At 36.5% G+C, this 9,318-nt stretch overlaps 1 protein-coding gene across 3 annotated transcripts in view; it reads right to left on the reverse strand.

The window, feature by feature from the left end:
* LOC110026839 overlaps positions 1-8,911 on the reverse strand; it is a 15,895-nt gene extending 6,984 nt beyond the window's left edge. Inside the window, exons 1-2 of one of the 3 annotated variants that reach the window (XM_020728008.1) lie at positions 8,670-8,911; positions 8,357-8,591 (exon numbers count right to left, since the gene is read on the reverse strand). The gene's annotated coding sequence lies outside the window, so the exon portion shown is untranslated. Of the gene's footprint in view, positions 1-8,350; positions 8,592-8,669 lie in introns of all 3 variants that reach the window. The other 2 variants (XM_020728009.1, XM_020728007.1) reach the window with 2 other exon arrangements.
* Between the last annotated feature and the right edge of the window lie 407 nt (positions 8,912-9,318).

Here is a 9,318-nt window from a genome sequence, read left to right on the forward strand (position 1 = left end):
CTCCTCGAAGTTCCTCTGAATCTCTTCCTTTCTTTACAGCACACAGAATTCCGCTTTGAAGCGGCAAGGAGAAAAAAAATCTCTCAATTTCCCTCCACTCTTACAATCTCTCAAAGAATTCCTCACACTTTTTACACTCTAGCAAACACTAATGGAACCTTTCTAACCTCCAAGAACTCTAGAGTCTTCTCAATTTTCAGCCAAAATCTTCTTTTAAAATTGTGGACGAGCTTTTCCAAGAGTTGCCTAAGCATCCCTTCAAAATTTATCCTTATCCAAAGTCTGATTGGTCATAACCGTCGAGCTCGCCGTCGACGGCCTCGAGGGCACCGTCGGCGGACTTTCTTAATGAATTAATTCTGGAGTCTCAGGAAAATCTCGCTGTCGGCGGGGGGGGCGGGGTCGATGGCGCCCGTCGGCGCCCTAGTTCAATTCTTCACATTTGATCATTTTTTGCTCCAAATTCGCTCCTTTTTGCATCTTTTTGCTCCAATGACCCTAATTCATCATTTCTGCAACAAAACATCAAAAATATCTTTCTTTAAAGTGCAATATCATCAAAATAATTCTTTAAAGTGCAATATCATCAAAAACAGTATAAAATAGGTATGAAAATCTCAATATATTTTCTTCTGGTCAACTTGCAGACGCGATTTCAACATAAGAAGCTATTGTATTTCAGTTTACTTGTATGAGCGCTATTCAAATCTACGACGAGCGTACGCTCTCGCGATACGGACATGTGAATCAATAGATGAAATTTCAACGTACAGGCGTTTTTCGTGTTGTGTTCGAAAACATTTTTGGGAGTGATGGAAACAAAAAAAAAAAGTGGATAATTTAGAGAAAAATTTAGAGAAAGTGATGAGTCAAATCAAATTTGGGATGGAGGAAAGATTCTCCATCATGGAAGGAGGATTTTTATCCATGGAAAACTGATTTGAGGGATGATTTGAGAGCTTTGAAAGAGAAGCTGAGAAAGCTTGTTGAGATGCAATCTAATACCCCGCCGACAGTTCAGTTTTCAAACACTAATTAAGGGTTGACCAAAAATTCATTAGCTAAATCGAAAGAGAAAGATAACGGACTAGAGGAACACGAGGAAAGCATCCATCAACAAGAACCTTCTCCTCAAGCTCCAATTGGGGGTGCATTAGAAATTCTTGATGGAGGCGGTTGGTCTGAAACATAGAGAAAGAATTATACAGGACGTACGAAGAAGCACAAAGAAGAAAGAAGATAATTTAGAAGGAGATTTAGCTATGATAGAAGAAGAGAGTTTTACCCTCGATACCTAAGGAAAAATAGCGGAGGAAGAGGAAGTTGAGATGATGATGCCAAGGTTAAGAAATTAAAAATGCCGATCTTTGAGAGGAAAAACGCACATAGGTGGGTCTATCGGGTGGAGCGATACCTCGTGGTGAATGGACTAGATAGGGAGAAGAAACTCATGGCGGCAGGGTTATGTTTGGAGAGGGAAAGCCCTAACCTGGTTTCAATGGAGGGAGGCTAGATATTAGATCCATCAATGAGAGGAATTTAAGGACTTTTTGTTGCAACATTTCCAAGTCATTCGGGAAATAGACCTGACCTACGTGAGCAATTTTATGTCTTAACTCAAGTGAGGACTGTCATGGAATATAAGGAGAGATTCAAGCTATTGTTGGGACGGCTGAGAGGGATTATTGAACAAGATTAGAAGAGAATTTTATGGAGGTCCTAAAGCCTGACACACGGGCATCACTCCAACTATGGAGACAGTGAGGATTGAGGAAAACAATAGAGTTAGCTCAAATGTTGGAAGGCAAGAACCAGATGAAGAAGGTCAGCAGGAGTAACACATATGAAGAGTCATACTAAACTGCTGCAACCACGACGATACCAAAAGCTCAAACAGTGGAAGTCCAAAGAAAGGCTGCATTAGATAGGAATAGGATACCATGATCAGGAGCGTCACTCAAGCACCTTACAAAGACAGAGATTCTAGCGAAGTGAGTCAAGGGGTTATGTTTTCGGTGTGATGAGAAGTTTATCCCAAGGCATCGTTACAACGATCGAAAATTACAAATTTTCATAGTGCATGACGAATAGGCAGGGACTAAAGAAATAGAGACAGTGGTGGTGGAGGAGGAACACTTATTTTGTCATATCTTGAGGACAATGTGCCTTTTGGGGGGGGGGTATTGTTATGTTGGCACCCAACCTAAGGGCAATTCTACCTTTTGTATGCCTAAGCGCAATTTTTTATTATTATTATTATAAGGTATAAATAGACTTATTACGTTTAGAGTTAGAGGCATGCATGAGATTGAGTTGTGAGCCTTGAGTTTAGGGTTTTGGAGATATTTCCTACCTTTTGAATTGTAGGAATTGGAGAGAGAGCGTACCTCTTGAATTATAGGTGTTTATTTTTGTATTTTTATTATGTTGTTTGGATTATTGAAGAAAATATTATTTTGCCTTAATTTCTGTGAAAAAGTGTGCAGAATTTGATATTGGATCGTAACATGATCTTCATTTTCTTTTTTCTTATAGTGATGGATCTTTGAAAAAAAAATGATAATTTATTCTCCTACATTTGATGTATATCAATAATTGTATTTTTGTTTTTTGTAAACATCTAGTATAATGGTTCTCTTCATCTCCTTTAAAGGTGGAAACAAACCAAATTACTATATATTTTTCCTACTTTTACAAATATAATTTTTTTCATTTTACATGAAAAGTAGAATCTCTATACCACAAATACGAACTACATAGAATTAGATGGCAAGCATGCAATGGTATAATTTCGTAGACTATCTCATCAACAAAATCTCTAAATAAAATAAATCTAAGGAACATCGTCTACTAACTTGACAAGAATCACTCTTTTAAAACCAATTTAGAAAATAGAGCTTTGAAATATGTTTCAAGAAGCTCAAACAATTGTAAATTACCTCATCATTGATTGTTCTCCTTGAAATGGATTCTCCTTAGTTCTTCTCTTCTAATGGATGGTTCTTCTTTTGTGTAGGTAGGAAGGGGTAAAGCAAATGTTGGCTTTGTTACCACAGCAACAAGAGCTTTAAAGGAAAGCATCAATGTGTTCATTGGTCCCTTCATCATGGCCATCTGATTAACCACATTTTCTTTCATAATGAGAAGACTCTCATCAATTTTATATAATCTCTCCTCAATTATAGTTCTAAGATTCAATAAATTCACCAAAAGTAACTTTCCTAGCCTTTAATTTAAACATGGTTTTTTTTCCAATAGGTTGAAACTAGAGCATTGATACGAAATTAAGATTCAAAATCGGAGTTCGGACAACCTCTAAAACCAATAAAAAATTTTAGAAGACAAGGAATTTGATTTCCTACTAATTAGTTGAAAGAAATAAGATTTTCCCTACTGATTTTTCTTCAAAAATACCAAAAAAGTCTGTCATTGTCCCTACCTTAAGTTTGCTGAAGACAACAATCATCAATTTTTGTTGGTGAACTATATACTAAAATTTATCGACTAGAACAAATACAAAGGCTAGAGAAGGCTTGGTCTAGCTTTGGATAGAAAGGAGGCAACTTTTATGATACCAAGATGGCTTCAACAACAAGAAGGAAAAAATAGAGAGAGGGGGTGGGGGAGGGGAGATTTAGGATAAATTTGGATTCTTTCCACTACAGAAACCATGCTTACTTTAGGACAATATATAAAAAAATAATTCAAAACTTCCCTAAATGAACTCAACAATAAAAAAATAAACCCCTTAACAAACTTCTACTTAACATATAAATTATAGACTTATCCAACATAAAATAAAATGTCAATGACACAAAAGCATCTCTAGCTTCTGACGTAGGATTCTAGAAAGTGAGAGCCCTGTGACCGCATTCCAGACGACTAGACCGAATGGTCCAAGCAGAGCAGAGCTGAACAAAGCGGCTTCTCTTTCAATTCCTTTGCAATTTTTAGCATGTTTTCTATTATCCTTCCTTTCTTGTTTCCTACATATGTACTGTATTAGGATTTCGATTCTAAATTTTGTGTGTTTTCTGTTGTGGCAGTCATTGGCGTCTCAGAGTTTCCCTTCGAGAGTTGTATCCAAAAGTAGAGTGGTGTTCTGACTGTATCTCTCTCCCAAAGTGGTGACTATCCTCTTCTACCCTTCCCTGCATCTTTAGGACAATATATAAGAAAATAATTCAAAACTTCCCTAAATGAACTTAACAAATAAAAAATAAACCCCTTAACAAATTTCTACTTAATATATAAATTATAGACTTATCCAACATAAAATAAAATGTCAATGACATAGGAGCATCTCCAGCTTCTGACGCGGGATTTTAGAGAGCGAGAGCCTTGTTACCGCGTTCCAGACGCCTAGACCGAATGGTCCAAGCAGGGCAGAGCTGAACAAAGCAGCTTCTCTTTCAATTCCTTTGCAATTTTTAGCATGTTTTCTATTATCCTTCCTTCCTCGTTTCCTACATATGTATTGTATTAGGATTTGGATTCTAAATTTTGTGTCCTTCTGTTGGGGCAGTCGTTGGCATCTTAGAGTTTCCCTTCGAGAGCTATATCCAAAAGTAGAGTGGTGTTCCGACTGTATCTCTCCCAAAGTAGTGATTATCCCCTTCTACCCTTCCTTGCATCCTTCCTTTGGATATCGTCATCATCTTTCCCTGTTGCAACCGTGCCACACAGCATATCTTGCTTAATATTTGCAGTTCCAACCACTGCCCTCATTGTCCCAGCCCTCTGCTTTGCTGACACTGTTGTTCCAGACCTTATGCTTCGCTACTACTATTGTTCCAGGCTCTTTCACTTCATCGTCATCGTAGTTCCAGACCCTTCCTTGTTGGTTCCTGCAGTCGCCAGTTCTCCCAGCCACTTCCTCCGTTGTCTAGCTCCCTCTTTCTTGCTCTCCTGGTGGGGGAGCAACCGCACTTGTCGTTCCTATAGCTTCCACCTCCCCCTTGCAATCACCCACACACCTTTACTGGCTTCACACCTTACAACCCTTCCCCCACCCTTTGCTACCTCTTTGAGGACCAAACCCTCGCCGATCACCACCACCATCACAAGATCCACCCTACTTTGAGTCGGTGTTGTCATTTGTCGCAATTTCATATGTTTATGTGTTGTATCTAATGTAATTTACGTTTCAGTGTGTTGGTTATAACCGCCTATTGGTTTTTCAATAATAATATTTGTTTGTTTATTGTTGTTTGGGTTAACTCAGTTATTAGTCAAACTTCATCCAAATCTTGATATCCCTTAGACTGCCATCTAACATTCCAGATTTCTTGGCATCGCGCTTTTAGTCACAATCCTCCAATTAACACCCAATCTTCACCTATTGAATCTTAGAGAATTGTTCTTTCTTTTAAACAATATGATGTGAGAATCTCCATTCAAAGATATTCCTGATCATGGCTCTAAATTTTAGATTATTTGCTCCCACAAATGAACCATTTCACTCTCTCTTTTCTTTTAGACTTGTCCTTCCATTTCAATAAGTTGGGATGACCCATCTCTTATACTTTATATAAGATCAAAACGTAGAAGAAAAAGAAAACTTCGATCTTTTTCATGTCCCGTGAACGTGAAATAATGGGCATACTTTATATTTTTCCCTCATTTTATAAGCAAAAATAATTTTCTTTTATTTTATGGAAAATAATATCTCCATGTGAAAAATAAACTACTCAAAATTATATGACATGCATCCAATGGTAAGACTTCATAGACTATCTCATTAATAGAATTGTTAGCAATAGCAAATCTCAGATAAAAATGTCTTGTAATTTCATAGTTACTCTTATTTTGAAACCAATTAAAATAATAGAATTTAAATGTTGAGCGGTAACTAACGCCAATCTCTAAACCAAAGCTGCAAAGATACGATTTTCTTCACTACATAAATCTAAAATGACAACGAAAATGACAGGCTTCACATGAAGCTTAACGTGAAATACTATTTCCCGAACTTACACAATAATATGAGCATGCACCATCAAGAAAAATACAAGATTTGCCTTATAACAGAACCGACCTTAACTAAACTTTTTTGAATTAGTAATGAGTGTTTTTTCTCTTGTCTTTCAACTTTAGTCTCCTTATTTGAATATAAATTCCAACATTCCTTAAGCTTGTGATCAAGTTTTTGTAGTGGTGACACAATAGTTTAGTCTCCTGCACATTTGTAGCTAAACTTCCAGCCTTCTCCTTTGTACGATTGTAAGCTAGGATTTTTGTCCAATGGAAAAGGCCAAATTTTTTATCCTCAAATGTTATAGCTTTTGTCATAGCTTTAAGGACATGAATAATTAGAATAAGCTTCAAATATATGCGAAGGCTTTCATGAGAAAGCTTTTATAAAAGCTTGCTACACATTTGACAAAAACTGATATTCTACAGTTGGCTTCTAATCTCAGTTGTGCATTCTAGACGTTTATTCATCATCTTGCATCAAATTCTATCACTGGATTCACTTTCCTAGTTCGAATTAGAGGAGACAGAATTGAGGCTTTAACAATTTTTTGGACTAAGCTAAAGTATACTAATTAATGTTCTTAGATTGAGAATACCCACCACAATAAAGCATGCAGAGAAATATCAAACAAGTAAATGCAAACTTTCTACTCAAAAAAATTAAAAGAATAAGAAATATATTTCAAGTAACTTAATTAATTTTCTATTACCCCACTTAAAAGTTCCATTATAGCAAGGAAGCTATTAGTTTGTTTCTATCATGAAATGAAGATATTATTTTCGTTATTTATATATTTTTCCCAATTTTTCTCCTTTTTTAATGAATTCTCCTAAGCAAGTTGTGTCTTTTACTAGACGACCCTCTTTCTATCTTGGACAAGTGTTTAAATACATGCTATTGGTGCTACCTTAGCAAAAGCTTCAAAGGCAACCATTATTGTGGTCATGTCATCAACCAAGTCGGACCCGTTGTATTTCATGTTGAGAAGGCCTTCATCAAATGTCTATAATCTCTCCTCATAGTCATAGTCTCAGATTACTTTATAAAATCACCAAGAGTGTCCTTCTCAGCACTCAATTTATTCATGTTTTTTTCCCCTATGGATGCTCTGATGTCAAACAATGACTTGAAATTAGAGAGTGTGGGAGACTTTTACAATCCATACAAATTTTTACAGGGAAAAAAATTATGTTTCCTACGAATTACTTGAGAAAATGAAAACTATACCCATTGATTTTTCTTCAAAAAGCAACATGCATGGCGGAGTCCCTACCATAGCTTTGTTGAAGACAGTAATCATCAACCATTTTGGGCCAATTGAACATCTAAATTTGTCAAATAGAACAAATACAGCGAAGGATGTTTGGTGCCCATCACCAAGAATAGCTAAAATTAGCAAATTTGAACTTAGTTGGAGTTGAAAACGACAGGAATAAATAGGTGTACAAATAGCCATTGACTATAGGAGGCAGCCTTTTGATGCCCTTGATTGGGTCAATGGCTACAAGGAAAGAGGAGAGAAAGAAATTGACTAGGAGAAATTTTTAGTAACTTTCATCCCAGAAAACATTCCCATTTATGTTAAAATGTAGCAGAAAACACTTTAGATCTTACATAAACTAACTCAATAATAGAACAAAACAAAACTTCTAAGTAAACTACTAAGCAAATTCCTATTTTCAAATTATCAGCTTATGCAAAACATGCTGAGAAATTCAAAATTCATCCTAATCATGTTGCCCTGTTGCCCTCTGAACCGCCATCCTGATTTTCAACATCAAACTTCAAATTGATGAATTGGCTTGCCCTAACAACCTAATCATTATTTTCAGTGGTGAGATATTAGAATCTCTGCCCAAAGATCATCCTAAACCGTACCATCAAGGCTTGTTATTCATTTTTCAGTGACAAACTGATAACAAAGTACAAGTCTTGAATTAAGGAATTATATAAACTTTCTTTGCTTGCTGTGGCACTTCAAAATATAATTAAATAAATAAAACAAGCTTCTGTTAAATTGGAAATTAGAGTGGCAAACTGAGATTGAAACTTGTTTAAGCTCAACACAAAATCATGTGTTCTTCATATTCAATTTGACATCTCAGACAACACATAACAGGAATGAATGAAAAATGAAGATTCACAATGCAACAAGGAAAATAATTATACAAAGATCTTTCTCTTTAAATAAAGCAACTAAAATTATTACACCAACCCGCAGCACAGCACTAGGTTTTCTCAGCTATACTATCACAATTTCATTAAATCGCAGATCTTAATTCCAAATTTCCCTCCCGCTCCGATTAACGGGGGAAAAAAAACTACTATACTAGTAGAAAATTTAAGTAAGTTGAATCCAGTTGACAGTCATACTTCTACCTGAGACGAACTGTAACGAAGAAGAAAAATCAAGCAAAACCCCGTTCACACAGCCTGATACATCACACTTGGAGATCGCCAATCAGAGTTTTTATGGAGATATTATCCTCGCATATCCATAAAAACAGAAATTAAACCATAGAGGACCGAAAACAGATCCAAAAAATCCCATCACGATTCGGCAAACCAGCTACCAAAAAAGATTTATTGGCTGAAATTGGCACGCAAAGTATCCCTAAAATAAGCAAAGATTCAAGATATGACCTAAAACCTAACTAAATATCTAAGCCATGGAAATCTCCCAAAAGCTCACCTCAAATCTGGAAAAGATTAAAACGGTGGGCTGGAATCCGGGACTCATCACCAATCCATCAACTGTGCTGCAGCAGAATTGTGGGTTCCGTCAAATCCGAAGTTCTCTCTTCCGTGGTGGTTGGATCCCAGTCGGAATCTAAGTTAATTTACCGGAGAAGATTGCAAACAGAAAAAAACAAAGATTCACTCTCTCAATAACCTCCGAGCTCCAAATACTAATTTTTATAAAAACTCCTTTTTTTTTTCTTCGCAAAATTTCGATGGTTATTTTATTGCGGGATTTACATGCATACCACCAAAAACTGCTATATTATGCATTTAATACCTTAAAATTTAATTTTACATAAATACCACCCGAAGCTTATGAAGTGCCCGATTCTACCACTGTTGCATTGCAGGCTGATGCAGTAATCTTCAGTCTTCTATCTGGTTTACCCAAATCTCTTCTCTGATAACGTCCCGCCGGAGATTAGTCGGCTGCAAAATTTATCCAAAGTACACATCAACCTCTTTAAAAATCACCTCGACGGCAGCATCGCCCCATCCATCTCGTTGATGCGAAAAAATATTACATCAGTACTACGCACGTAGAGTAACATGCGTAACCAATGAAATCACGCCACGACACCCCGCGCGATAGAGAAAAA

Source organism: Phalaenopsis equestris, unplaced genomic scaffold (assembly GCF_001263595.1).
Source record: "Phalaenopsis equestris unplaced genomic scaffold, ASM126359v1 Scaffold000402, whole genome shotgun sequence".
Lineage (NCBI taxonomy): Eukaryota > Viridiplantae > Streptophyta > Magnoliopsida > Asparagales > Orchidaceae > Phalaenopsis > Phalaenopsis equestris.